At 43.4% G+C, this 13,928-nt stretch overlaps 1 protein-coding gene across 4 annotated transcripts in view; it reads left to right on the top strand.

The window, feature by feature from the left end:
* The window catches only part of SULF2 (sulfatase 2), a 238,580-nt gene that overhangs the window by 159,247 nt on the left and 65,405 nt on the right, over window positions 1-13,928 (top strand). The gene's annotated exons all lie outside the window — the stretch shown is intronic.

Here is a 13,928-nt window from a genome sequence, read left to right on the forward strand (position 1 = left end):
GAAGTTCAAGTAAAAATAGTCAGTTTTAATATACAGTAGACCTAGACACAATTTTCAACCTGTCCCAGTTTCAAGCTGTTCCCTGGTACAAGCCAAATTTATTGTAACATCTTTGACAAGCAAAACTTACCACTTTTGTGAATGCAAATAGAACAACTGTGTGGCTGACTTTCTGGTATGAATGAAATCCCCATTTATGCAGATAAATGCAAGGTTTTGTTCATAGAAGCAAATTCAACAGTGGCCACTAACGAAGGCTGGCTGAAACTCTAGAGCATGCTGTTCATTTATGATTTCTGGCTTGAATTTACTGATAAGGAGGTGTATCTGCTGTGTGGCAGTGCATTTTACCTGCTTCTTCCAGAGATCTTATCAGATTTATCTGCTTCACTAACTCATCTCAAGGATTCACATTTTAGAAGCTTTGCTATCACGCTCATTATCTCACATTTCAAGAAGAAGCTGCTTAGGAGGGTATTTTCAGCTGTGACAAGTAAAATTTTACTGCTGAAATGTGAGGTCCTGTTTGAAAATGGCTGCAGCCCTGAACAAAGGCCCTGATTCAGGAAAGGCTCCCTGTTAAAGAAATCATGTAAGCACATGCATAAATCTCATTGAAGTCAAAGACAGTAACACTGATTTGCTCTGAGACTATATGATGATTTCGTTTCATGTTAGACTTTTCATTTGAGGGGGGACCTTAAGGAAGGAAGCTCTCGTACATTCACTTTCAAATGGGGAGATTCAAAACTTTAAGGGGAGGTTTTATTTTAAATATTTTATTTATTTTGTAGTTCCTTTTAGCTCCCAGTCCAGTCTTTCTCTCTTTTCTTTATAATTTCTTCCCTCCTTTCTCTTCTTCACCCTCTTCTCTCCTTTACCTTCCTTCATTTCCCTGCCTCTCCCCTTTTCCACCTCTCTAGTTTCTGTATGACTTTGGCCCTCCCCATTGTGGTTTCAGTGTCTGTCCCTGCATTATGTCCCTGTTGCAGACTAGGATTCTCACCATTCTGTGGGATCTTCCTACCTGTTCTCTTACCTGCACTGTGGTATTTTCCAGTGGCAATAGAAGCAGTGGTTTGGAATTGTTCAGACTCATGCAGTTCCAGACAGATTTATGCAGCTGCTGCCGACACCCCTGGAACAGTGCCACTTAAGTGCAGACAGGAGAACCAGCATGACGCAGGATTCTCCCACACTAGATGGAGTGAAAAAAGTGTAGGAGGGCAAGAGAACAGCATGATAGTCCCACAATCACTTCCTGAGGTTCAGTCTCTGTTTGTAGTTTTTAAACTCTCTACCAATCCATCATATTTATAGAGCACCAATCAACATTGCTTGAACGCCATAAACAAGACAGTGAAATCCAGGCTGTATTGAAGTCAATGGGTGGGTGTTTTGTTACCGAATTCAGTAGAGGCAGATTTCACTCAGAGTGATAAGATTCAGGACTGAGCTGTGTTTCACCCTTCTGTGAATCAGTTAAAATAAGCACTGGGACGGTACAGAGCTTGGCTTTTCCTTTCCTTCTGCCACCAAGCATGTAGCAACTAAGAGTATATATGTGTGTCATCATGAGCATTAATTTGGCTTGCAGTATGGAAAATGCTGGTGTCGTGAGGGGTAACTATAAAGGCTGTCTTGTTCTGTCTGTGCATCTCATCCATGCAGACAGTGAGTTCCTGCTCTCTGTACATCAAACAGTCCAACTCAAGAGCTTCTCATATCATTGCCTTATTACACATTGTGGGAAATTATACAGGAAGGACAATTTAGGTAAACACATTAAGTCAGTTGAACATTCATTTGTGGAAAAGCATGGTGAAAGCTGTGATGCCTGAATCATCATGATGTGAAATAGTGGGCACTGAGGCTCAGACCCTGAGCAGGAGACGTCTAGAATGGAGGGAAAACAAAGAGATCTTGTGATAAACATTTCTGAGTGTCTGAGAATTGACTGCCAAAGATTCCGTGTATAAACATTTACAGAAAGAAGGTTCTGTTTTCCATGAATACACACATCTCTTTCAAGGAAGCGGCACTTAAAATGCAGGATCCACTGTTGTGGAGGTGTTTTTTTTCCTAGTAACAAATACCAAGGTATTTGATTGTAACGCTAACCTAAACTTTTTCTCTAGACATTAATGAGAAAAGTTTTTTGTTTTTGTTTGTTTGTCTTACCGATTAGGTCTTAACATTGGTGACTCATTCCAGAATATTATAGGTTTTTTCAGTCTCATCTACAGCCAGGAAATGAAAAGGCTTGTGTATCTAATTAAATTCATCAGAGATAGGGACAGTGGGCCAAATTCAGCTCTGGTGGAAGTGGGTATTGGCTTCTGTGAGGCTTCAGTGGGAGTTACGTTCACTTACATCAGCATTTAACTAGGTCCAAAATGCAGCAGGTGCAACACACATTTATATATATGGGCCAGATTAGGGTAGCCTCATTCATGTTAAGTAGTAAACTACTGCACATGTAGCCCAGTGTTTTAAGTGGGGCTATTCACACAATAAAAGGCTACTCATTTTGAGTCAGGATGGCAGAATCTGGCCTAGTGACATTGGGCTCATACTTGAATTCTACAAAAAAATTAATAAATACCAGTTTACATCATTCATTTTTTATGAACTTAGAGAAATATCATTTTAGGAGGCCTAGCTCTGCTATTATTTGCGGTTTCCTGGGAATAAAAGTAATAATCATACTTAGCACTTTCGCAAGCCTTTACAATAATTAACTAATTAATTCATTAAAATTCAGTCTCAATGTTCCATTTCCTCCTGTTAGTATTAGACTAAACAGATACAGTAACTGGCTGCATTCAAATAATTATTTTTCTGCATCACTGTCTGAGGCTTTGACATTTCAAAATAACTTTAACATAAATTTAATTCTAAGAAATAGAAGAAATGCTATTGGTAAATGTTTATTATGGGAGGAATGAACCCAGAAAAGATGACTGGATTATAAAGGCAAAATTTTCAGATTCTCAGCTCATCCCTGCAGCATCCTGCTTTCCAGTGTTGTTTGTTATTTATTACTTCTATTATAGTAATACTTGGAGACCCCAACTGAGATTATACAGTGCCTGGCACAGTGGGGTCACAAATGCATAGTAAGAGACAGCCTGTGCCTTGAGGAGCTTATAGACAAGACAGACAAAGTTGGGAGGAAAAACAGATGTCAAGTGATGATGTGACTCGCCCAAGGTCACTCAGCAGGTCACTGGCAAAGCTGAGAGCAGAAGCAAGGTTTTCTAGCTTGCAGTCTGGTGCCCTAGCCACTAGACCATGCTTCCTCCCACTGGGAGTTCTATGCATGTTGGGAAAGAATGTATCCCAACTCAGATAACTCCCTGAACCCAGGAAAGCAGAATTTTGTACTAGATGAGGAACTTAGGCACTATTGAAAATTTTAATCCAAGTAACGTAGGTGCCTAAATTCCATTCTCAGATGTCACTTAGGCACTTAAGTTCCTAAGTCCATTGACTTTCAATGACTTTCAACTACTATTTGCCTAAGTCACATTACTCTCTGTTTTGAAACATCCTAGCAGGGGCTGTCAGACCAATAATACCCCATTTGTAGGCAGTTTTGGAGACCTCTATGCTTGAAAATAACTTGGATGGAGGATTTTTGCGTATAAAATTTACTATGGTAGCAGTTATTGCAGGGAGCAACCGGGTGCCATGTTAAAAGGAACAGAAGTGAAGGGCAGATCTATAGCCCATAATCCACTGCCTCTAACTACGGTATCTTCTCTGGCAGGCAGGGCCTGTAGCAGTGCGGTATAGGGAGAAATTTCTGCAGGGAAATTAGGGAGAACAAAATCTTCCGGGAACAGGCTCTTGGATTTCTGGTCTTCTGTGTATTGGAGCCACTCTCCTGACTCCAACTCTCGCCTTATGTAACTGACTAGTGCGGAATCTGGCCTCCTCCACAGTGTATATCGACAGGGCTCTGAGCATTTGTAACTTACTATGTAAATGTACTGTGAGCTCTTGTGGAATTAAGAGGGAACATGCTATCTGGAACTCTGTTTCCTTGGCTCCTCCCCCTGACTGACTGTCCGAACCACAGCTGGGCTTCATGCAGCTGCTGCAGAAATGAGGCATCTGTACACTAGAGAGGATTCCACTGCATAGCCACCTATCCCCTCTGGCTACCTCCTATGACTTAGTCTACAGGCTTCCCTAAGCATTCTGTAGAAGAGAGGAGCATATGCCCTTCTATAAATATCTTTCTAACTTAGATCCACAGTGTAGTCAGGGTCCAACAATGCTTGTCTCTGTACCTGACATGAAAACATCCATGGCTGTAGAAGTAAACCAAAAAAAGTATCTGGTTTCCTTTTGCCTAGCCACATATCACTGGCACCTCTCCCTTTCCGTTTTGCGTGACTGTATCTGTTTTCAGCATTAGATATTTTAGATTGTCAGAAACACCTCATCTTTTTTCCAGTAATTTACTCTTATGATAGGATGCCAATTCTAGCATTTAAAGTATAATGGCTTTGTCATATTGATTTATCATTTTTGCCAAGTAGCAATTTTTTGTGTGTTATTTCTTAAAAATAGGATTCTTATCTCATAGCCTTCAAAACAGCAAAACGCTAAATAGAATATTTGCACATTATCAAAATGCTTTCAAAATCCATGTTACATCATTTAGGACCATAGTATTTACAGATTAAAAAGACCTATCAGATTGTGTCTAACAGAGCATGCACCAGATATTAGGCAGGATCTTAGCCAAAAGACTGAGCAGAGATTTTCCCTGTATTGTCTAGGATCTCTGTCCATCTAGGCATGTATTTCACACTCCTCATTATGATAACTGAGTACTTCCTTTCTAATGGTATTCTCCAGAACTCTGTCTTTTGCAGAACTGTCATTCAGCTTTTCAAAATTATATTGATGCACAACATCTCTAAGACACCCTTATTTTTTATGACTGCAGAGGCTAATCCACAGAGTGGTAAGGTTACAATCAAACTCCAAGCAACAACTCTAATGCAGCTTCTAAAGACGGCTTTTCTAAGTGCTCAGACAGATTGTATGTGGCCCGTACTGTTTACAGACTCATCCAGCGCAGCAGCAACATGTGGTTTGGTAGGGTAGTGGGAAAGTTTGACTTGTTGTATCCAGCTCAAAGACAAAGCAATAGATTTTTTGAAATCTCTTAATGGAAGAGTCTAGCAGAACAGAACATGGTACAGTAACTCCTCACTTAAAGTCATCCCGGTTAACCTGGTTTTGTTGTTAGGTTGCTGATCAATTAGGGAACATGCTCGTTTAAAGTTGTGCAGTGCTCCCTTATAACGTTATTTGGCAGCTGCCTGCTTTGTCCACTGCTTGCAGGAAGGGCAGCCTGTTGGAGCGAGCTGGTAGGGGCTTGGAACCAGAGTGGACCAGCAGCCCCCCTATCAGCTCCCCACTCCCCTAAGTTCCCTGTGTGGCAGCCGCCCAGCAGGCTATCAATTGCCAGCAGTTCAGCTGTCCCTCCCCCCACTGCCATGTGCTGCTCCTGCCCTCTGCCTTGGAGCTGCTCCCGGGAGCCTCCTGCTTGCTGTGAAGGGGAGGGGAGAAGAGGGGGGGCTAATTTCAGGGTGTCTGCCTGCCCCTACCCCCCAACTTACCCCTTCTCCATATAGAGCAAGATGGACACAGGACAGAGAGAGAGTGCCTTTAAAAAGATCAGGAAGTTGAGATAGCAGCTGCACGAGCAATGTACTTAGAATGGTGTCAGGGGCAATGTGCATCTCTCTCTCTCTCTCTCTCTCACTGTTTCACATCATGATGATTCAGGCATCACAGCTTTCACCGTGCAAAGAGGAAATGTTACATCTGAAGACTGGAGGATAAATCCGAAGAATGTGATTCTTTTTGGGCTTGTGTTGCAAAAAGAGGTAGTAATGCCATGTGGTCAGTTTGTAATGTACTATGCTTTGAGGAGTTTGGGGAGGAGGGCAGAGGGGGAAGCATTCTGGGAAAGTAGCAAACTAGAATAGTCACAGCTGGCCGTCAAGATCTGTAAATGTTTGAGTGGACTGACCTAGTGGCAGGGCATTGCATTGCTAAACTGAGTTCTGAATTACATTTCCAATGTTACTGCTTTCCACCTCTGGCATCAACTGAGGGAAACAATGTAGTCATGTTTCAGAGTAACAGCCGTGTTAGTCTGTATTTGCAAAAAGAAAAGGAGTACTTGTGGCACCTTAGAGACTAACCAATTTATTTGAGCATAAGCTTTCGTGAGCTCTCACGAAAGCTTATGCTCAAATAAATTGGTTAGTCTCTAAGGTGCCACAAGTACTCCTTTTCTTTGCCAAGAATGTCATGACTACATTCGCAAAATCTCCTATCTAATCTTAAAACAAACCATTTTGAGAATATGGCTGATAGGGCTTTTCTCCATTCAGCACGTGCTGGCTTATTTCAGGAAAAGGGATCTGGGCCTTACAAATGTAATCTTGCTTCCTTTACTTGAATAGTCCCATTGGTTTTAATGGGAGCACACTCTGTCCCATTGTTTCCATTGGGCCTACCTACCTGAGAGAGACAAACAGGAGTTGGCTTATTATCTACATTCTTCTGTTTTAATTCCTTGTTGACCACTTCAAAATATTTTGGTAAAATTCTTCTCTTTTAGTTGGCTCCACTCACCGCCCCCATCAGCCAGCCTGAGCCAGTAAATAACCACAGGGACTGAGCCTTGGCTGCAGCTGAGGAATGTGCATTACAGACTCAGGAGGGTGCACAAAGATATTGTAAAACGTACCTTTATGTTCCCTTAGGTGTGTACCAGACCCGTCCCCTGGCATAAATTAGAGCAGTCTAGTGGCTGCTGTAATTGCACTGGCTGCCGATGGCCCCCTAGGGCTTTTAGAGCAATCAGGAATCATCGGACCATCGGGATATCCTTTTTCACTCCAGCCCCAAATTCTAAATCAACTTCTGGGAGAAGGGGATGGGTATGAGCCCTGACCCCTGCTCAAACTCTAAGCCAGTAGAGGTTTCTCCGCAGTGATGGGCGGGGTACACAAGCTTTAGGGCAGCTTTGGGCCGACAGCATACTGTAATGCACAGTGTGCAACAGACTTTTTAAAGAATGCACCTAATACTTCTCTTTCTTTAATCCTAGCTGACTGTTAAGTTCCTGAAAGATTTCATCATTTTCGAGGACTATGTGGCAGATGCACTAAATCTCTGATTTCCAGCAAACATTTCCTGGTTTTAAAAAAAAATCCCTGTGAGCCAAATTGTGCCATTGCTTGTACCCAAGAATCAATGGAGTTGGATGGGGTTTGAGGTGCAAAATGTGGCCCTAAACTCTCCTTTTCATCTTTCAAAAAGGATTTTGTGTATAAGAACCTATTGTATATTTTCTGTGGCTCATAAGATTTATAACTATTACTGAGCTAATAATACTTATGGCCAATATTTTAACTTTTTGCGGCAGAGCTACAATTCCTATTATTGCTAAATGCTAAGGGTCAGATTTTCAACTGGTCAGTTCAACACAATTTTCAGAAGAGCTCAGGAGCTCAGCTTCCATTTAGGCACCTAATTGAAGGCCAGATTTTCAGTAGCGCTACCTAATGTACTAAGGTTTTTTGAAAATCTGGCCTTTTATTTTGGTGCCTAACAGAGCTGAGCTCTTCTGAAAAACTGTCCCTGAGGGACAGATTTTATACTGACTACCATTGGAGTAAATGGCCACATTCTTAACTGAGATCTATCAATGTTACACCACTTTAAATCCATTCACTTTGTTGGACTTAATCCTAGAGTACACTACCAGTGTGAGTGCAGAATTTGGTCCGATGTGAGTTCTGAACTTGACCTTGAGAGTTTGTGCTTGTTGTTAGTCCACATAAATACCCTGCCTTGCTGAAAACTCTCTCACTTAACACATGATTTTATCTTAATGCCTTTTACAAAGCAAGAAAGTGTTACAAAATAATTTTGGCTAGATACATAATAGGAATCAGAGCAGAAATGCTGCTTTTCCGTTCAAAACTGAATAGTTGCAAATTTTAGCTCAAACACTTGACCTGGAAAAATTAGAAACAGAAATTCAGAGGAATAAACAAACTCATATGGCAAACTTTCAGATTGGCAGCTAAAAACCTTAACAAATGGTTGGAAAGACGGCTACTAAAAATATATCAGAATGAACACAAAGTTCTACAAAGTACTTGACACATGATATCCGATTTGGAATGTAGAAGGTTAATGGTTATGGCACAGAGGTTTGAAGTTAAACTGCATACACCTGCAGTGATTAACAGGGTGTTAACTGGGTAGCAGGTGGATATAAATAAGTAGCACAGGGGGTTTTGAGGGGAAGAAGTAATAGTATAAACTCTTAGCTCTTGTACCCCGTAATAAGGAGAAGCCTGACTTTGCTTTTCTGAGCTTCAATCTTCATTGCACTATTTTGTTAACAAAATTATTTAGAAATATAAATCTGTATGCTAAAATTTGGGAATCACGTAAATTAAATTGGAGATGAGAGAGCCCTATTAGGCTGTTTCTAGGTCATTCAACCCAGGGCAAGAATGCTGCTTATAATATATTTTTCTAGTGCATAATCCCACTGTAGGCTTAAATATCATAAGAGATTTAGCTTCCACTGCTTCTCATGGGGGAAACTATTCCATAATGTAACATATCACCGTCAGGAAGTTATTAATGATATTCCACCTGTGCATTTGTTTCTTAATTTCATCCTGTTACCTATTTTAAAGGAACATAAGCACTCTGATTTTATTGTTAAACTGAAGTGCATAAAGATTCTTGATCCCTAGTTAACAAAAACTTATCTAAATAAAAAAGAAACTCTGATTATATAGCACTAAATATGACTTGAACTCCATTGTCAAGGCGAATGAGTGAAGACAAATAACTGTGGCCTTGATTCTGTCTCTCACCAATTTTACATTCATGAAACTCCATTGACGTCTGCAGAATTACTCCCAATCTAAACTGGAATAAGTGAGATTAGACTCAGGGTAAATCTACACTACGAAATTAGGTCGATATTATAGAAGTTGATTTTTAGAAATCAATTTTGTACAGTCGATTGCGTATGTCCACACTAAGCGCATTAAGTCAGCGGAGTGCATCCTCACTACTGTGGTTAGCATTGACTTACGGAGTGGTGCTCTGTGGGTAGCTATCCCACAGTTCCCGCAGTCTTTGCCACCCATTGGAATTCTGGGTTAAGCTCCCAATGCCTGATGGGGCAAAAACATTGTCGCGGGTGGTTTTGGGTACATGTCGTCAGTCTCCCCTCGCTCCATGAAAACAACGGCAGACAATCGTTTCGCGCCTTTTTTCTGCGCAGATGCCATACCATGGCAAACGTGCAGCCCGCTCAGCTCAGCTCACCGACACAGCTGCTGTTGTGTCCTGGGTGCTGCTGGCAGCAGACGGTGCAGTAGGTCTGCTAACCATCATCATCCACCGCTTCCGCTGCAACTCTGCTCTCCTGCAGTTCGGGGGGGTCTGTTCTGGTCCTCCTGGGTACTGCTAACCATCGTCATACACTGCTTCTGCTGCAACTCTGCTCTCCTGCAGACGCCATAACACAGCAAGCATGGAGCCCATTCAGATCATCGCGGCAGTTATGAGCTTTGTAAACACCTTGCACATTATCCTGCAGTATATGCAGAATCAGAACCTGAAAAAGCAGGCGAGGAGGCGACGGCAGCGCGGTGACGAGAGTGATGAGGACATGGACACAGACTTCTCTCAAAGCACGGGCCCCAGCAGTTTGGCCATCCTGGTGGCAATGGGGCAGGCTCATGCCGTGGAACGCTGATTCTGGGCCCGTGAAACAAGCACAGACTGGTGGGACCACATAGTGTTGCAGGTCTGGGATGATTCCCAGTGGCTGCGAAAATTTCGCATGCGTAAGGGCACTTTCATGGAACTTTGTGACTTGCTTTCCCCTGCCATGAAGCACAAAAATAAACAAACACGCTTGCTTTTAAACCATGTATTGTATTTACAAAGGCACACTCACCAGAGGTGCCTTCTCTGGCTTCATGGTCCAGGAGCCCGTGTTGGGAGGGTATTGGCTCCAGGGTGATAAACAGTTCCTGGCTGTCGGGAAGAATGGTTTCTCCACTTGCCTGCTGTGCGCTATCCTCGTCATCCTCCTCCTTCTCATCCCCAAAATCCTCATGCCTGTTGCGTGAGACTCCCCGCTTGCAAATGTCCACAGAAAGGGGTGAGGTAGTAGTAGGAGTTGCATGCAGTTCATCATAGAAGCGGCATGTGTGGGGCTCTGACCCAGAGCGGCCATTTGCCTCTTTGGTTTTTTGGTAGGCTTGCCTGAGCTCCTTAATTTTCATGCAGCATTGCTGTGGATCCCTGTTGTAGCCTCTGTCTATCATGCCCTTGGAGATTTTGGCAAATATATTGGCCTTTCGTCTTTTGGAATGGAGTTCTGATAGCACGAATTTGTCTCCCCATACAGTGATCAGATCCAGTACCTCCCGTTCGGTCCATGCTGGAGCTCTTTTGCGATTCTGGGACTGCATGGTCACCTGTGCTGATGAGCTCGCCACACTGGCCAAACAGGAAATGAAATTCAAAAGTTCCCAGGACTTTTCCTCTGTACCTGGCTAGTGCATCTGAGTTGAAAGTGCTGTCCAGAGCAGTCACAATGGAGCACTCTGGGATAGCTCCCGGAGGCCAATACCATCGAATTGCATCCACACTACCCCCAAACTTGACCCGGCGATGTCAATTTCAGTGCTAATCCCCTCATCGGGGAGGAGTACAGAAATCGATTTTAAGAGCCCTTTAAGTCGACAAAAATGGCTTTGTCGTGTGGACGGGTGCAGGGATAAATCGATCTAACGCTGCTAAATTGGACCTAAACTTGTAGTGTAGACCAGGGCTAAGTCCCTTTATCCTTAACTCCCAGTGTTGCGCGTTGGCATCACAGCCCAGGTGGGATGAAATGAGATGAATAATTTCCCCCATCATTCTAATGATCCAGCTAGGAACAGCCTCTTAATTTCCACTTGAATTTAGAGCCATGGAAAGAGATTTGAATATCCTTTCTGTTGTAACATTTCATTTTTTGGAAATGTATCCTTAAAAATCTAAAAATGATCATAAAAAAGCCTTGTAAGAATGGGTAGGGAGGAGCATTGACTTGAGAGTTTGCCATGATCATAAATGCACACTTTTAGATCATTTTCAAACTGAGAAGTCTCTTCTTTTGGTTTTGCTCTGTAGACTGCTTGTTGTCAGGCCAGATTAACTTTTTAAACCATGAATTTGGGGTTCATGGTTTAAAATATATATAAAATATATTTATAAATTAATTGTTATCAAAAGAAATCTTTGTATCCATCCACAACAAGCAGCAAATTATTACGTGCTCTGTTCTTGTTTTTTATCCTTCAGCAAAATGTTTCTTCAAACTCTTGCTGCAACTCCAACATGCACTAAAAGCTCTTCCAGGTGGTTGGGAGTGGTGGAAACTTTGGGGAGCCGAGAACTTGGTGGGGTCATAAAATCTGGCAGGAGAGGTTACCTTGTATACAGGACTTGTCATTTAGTTTCATCCTATCTGCCATAGACCCTGCTTCACCTATTCATGGGAGAAACTATGCTGTGTAGTCGTTTTTTTAAACCCACTTTATTATTATTACATGTATAAAAAGCATTTTAAACCATCTGGATATATTTTTACAGTTACTTCATAGACTGGATGTTGGAACACAGCTGTGCATATATAGCTGTGGTCCCTGAAAATGTTTGCTAATGAAATCCTGGAGCTGGATGCACTGAAGGCTTGCATTCTCCACTGAGCAGCTGTCTATTTTGATGGGCTGGACTGAAGCAGAAAAAGAAAATTGTGTTAGACAGAAGCTTTACGCTATGAAAGCAAAATCTTCCCCAGCAGAAAAAGAGCTTTACTGTAGCTCCATATTCTGTAGCACAAAGGAGCAACGTTCGGAAGAGTTTAAATAATGAGCTTTTTAAGGTTCTTGAGAGGAAGGAAGGGAGAAAAAGAGATGTGAAATGGAAGGTTAGAAACAGTGGAGAAAATTACTTTGACATCCATGAAAGATTATAAAGCCGTCCTGAACATACAATGATGGATATGCAAAAGGTGCTGGAAGGAACTTCCCTCCGACTTTCCTTTAATGCCTCTGCTGAATGACAATGAAGTAATTCTTTGCAGAGTCCTGCTTTCCTGCGTTCTTTAGCTGGCTCAGCCAAAGGCTTGAGGAACTGACTGGTAAACTGGAAACTGGGCTTCCATGAATGGGGTGAGGAGCGGTGCCAAATTTAACTCTGTTTGGATATAATATATGAGTGAGGCACAAAAGCCTTTAGACTGCCTTGTACATACCTGCCACGGTAGACAACAGTCAATATCTCAATCCATTATCCCCTGATACTGGGCCAAAACAAAACAAAATCTCCTGCTCTGTTTAGTTACCCACATATCATTGTGGTTTGCCTTTCACTTTCTAAATATTGGATGTTGCTCAGAAAGCAAAGTCATTTGAGAAAGTATTTGTGCTGTACAACCCTCTAAAACAGAGGTGGGCTAAACTAAGGCCCTCAGGCCCCATCGGGCCTGCGGGAACATCCTGCTTGGCCCCTAACCTCCCGGCCCCTTCCCTGTTGTCCTCCCTCCCCCGCAGTCACGCTGCCATGCGGGCAGCACTCTGGGCAGCGGGGCTGTGCGCTGCTGCAGGGCAGCGTGGCAGCGTGTCTGGCTCCAGCTGGGTGGCGTGGCTGCCAGACATGCTGCTCTGAGCAGCATGGTGAGGGGGCCGGGGCGGGGGGTCCCGGGGGACAGTCGGGACGGGGAATGGGGGGATTGGATAAGCGTGGGAGTCCCGGGGGGCCTGTTGGGGGCGGGGATGTGGATAGGGGTTGGGGGGGGCAGTCAGGGGACATGGAATGGGGGGTTGGAGAGGGGGTGGAGTCCTGGGGGGGCTGGTTTGGGGAGTGGGCTACCGGAGGGGGCGGTCAGGGGACAAGGAGCAGGGTGGGTTGGATGGGTCAGAAGTTCTGAGGGGGGCAGTCGGGTCGGGAAGTGGGAGGGGTCGAATAGGGGGCAGGGGCCAGGCTGTTTGGGGAGGCACAGCCTTCCCTACCTGGCCCTCCATACAGTTATGCAACCCCAATGTGGCCCTTGGGTCAAAAAGTTTGCCCACCCCTGCTCTAAGAGGACGTGACAATTTTTATCCATTTACAGTAAAGTGGATTTTGCTTTGCTAGTTGCTGTCCTCTTAGTTCGTCTGATTTTGGTGACTGTGGTCTCATTAAAGTGGGAAGTGTCATCTGTTGATTAGAACAGGGGAACTAGAATTCTTCACAATGCTGCTGACTCGGTCACAGACTTACAAGAGAGAAGGTGGGTGAGGTAACATCTTTCACTGGACCAGCTTCTGTTGGTGAGGGAGACGAGCTTTTGAGTTTATACAGCCCTCTTCTGCAGTTCTGGGAAACATAGGGCTTGTATTCACCTACAGAACTACAGCAGTGCAGCTGCGCCCCTGTAGCACTTTAGGGACGACACATTTATGCCAACAGGAGAGCTTCTCCCATTGGTGTAGTTAATCCAGCTCCCTCGGAGGCGGTAGGTATGTCGACAGGCGAAGCTATCCCATTGATGTAGCTCTGTTTACACAGCGGGTTAGGTTGGTATAACTGTGTTGCTCAGGGGTGTGGATGTTTCACACCCCTGAATGATGTATGTGTGTGTGTATATATACCTATACAGATCTATGGTGTAGACCAGGCCTCACTCATGTCACAGCTAAATACAAAATAGAACAGATTGTTTAGCATAAATAACTAACACACATTTCAAGGGCCCATTCAAGGTGAAGTGGCCCATTAACACCCTCAGAGAGAAGAGGAAGTGGGGAGGAAAA

Source organism: Natator depressus, chromosome 13, assembly GCF_965152275.1.
Source record: "Natator depressus isolate rNatDep1 chromosome 13, rNatDep2.hap1, whole genome shotgun sequence".
In the NCBI taxonomy this organism is placed as follows: Eukaryota; Metazoa; Chordata; order Testudines; family Cheloniidae; genus Natator; species Natator depressus.